Source organism: Sinocyclocheilus anshuiensis, unplaced genomic scaffold (genome assembly GCF_001515605.1).
Source record: "Sinocyclocheilus anshuiensis isolate Anshui unplaced genomic scaffold, SAMN03320099.WGS_v1.1 scaffold690, whole genome shotgun sequence".
NCBI lineage: Eukaryota > Metazoa > Chordata > Actinopteri > Cypriniformes > Cyprinidae > Sinocyclocheilus > Sinocyclocheilus anshuiensis.
The window spans coordinates 1,709,504-1,709,943 of record NW_015547715.1 but is presented as its reverse complement, the minus strand read 5'-3'; the positions used below and the strand labels follow the sequence as shown (position 1 = coordinate 1,709,943).

Here is a 440-nt window from a genome sequence, read left to right as displayed (position 1 = left end):
TATTAGAATCAGAATGAGCTTTATTCACCACTTAAGTGTGCGCAAACACAAGGAATTTGTTGTGGTTTTACAGGAACTTTACAGGTACATACATGCATACAAATAACCATATATGTATATATATATATGACACAAGATAGTTATAGAAGTCCACAGAACTGACTCAGCAACAGCTGAGTAAAACTTTCTCATCTGAGCATGTGGCACTTTAAGCATTATCGTATCGCATATCGATTGCGCATGCGCCGCTCAGAAGTGACGAATGCGGAAGCGCAGGGGAGACATCAAAACAAAACAACGGTCACTTTATTAGAAGTACAAAATGAGGGTTTGTAAAGAAGAATGTCGGAGGATTTCGATATCATCCAAGAGGGGACTGGTTTTCCTTTGCTAAAGTAAGGAAACTTTGCTTCCTTTGCTCCTGTTAACAAACGCTGGTT

The 440-nt window shown here is 39.3% G+C and overlaps 1 protein-coding gene across 6 annotated transcripts in view; it reads left to right on the top strand.

Annotated features, from left to right (window-relative positions):
• LOC107704171 (protein strawberry notch homolog 1-like) overlaps positions 1-440 on the top strand; it is a 20,928-nt gene that overhangs the window by 6,531 nt on the left and 13,957 nt on the right. The window lies entirely within an intron of this gene.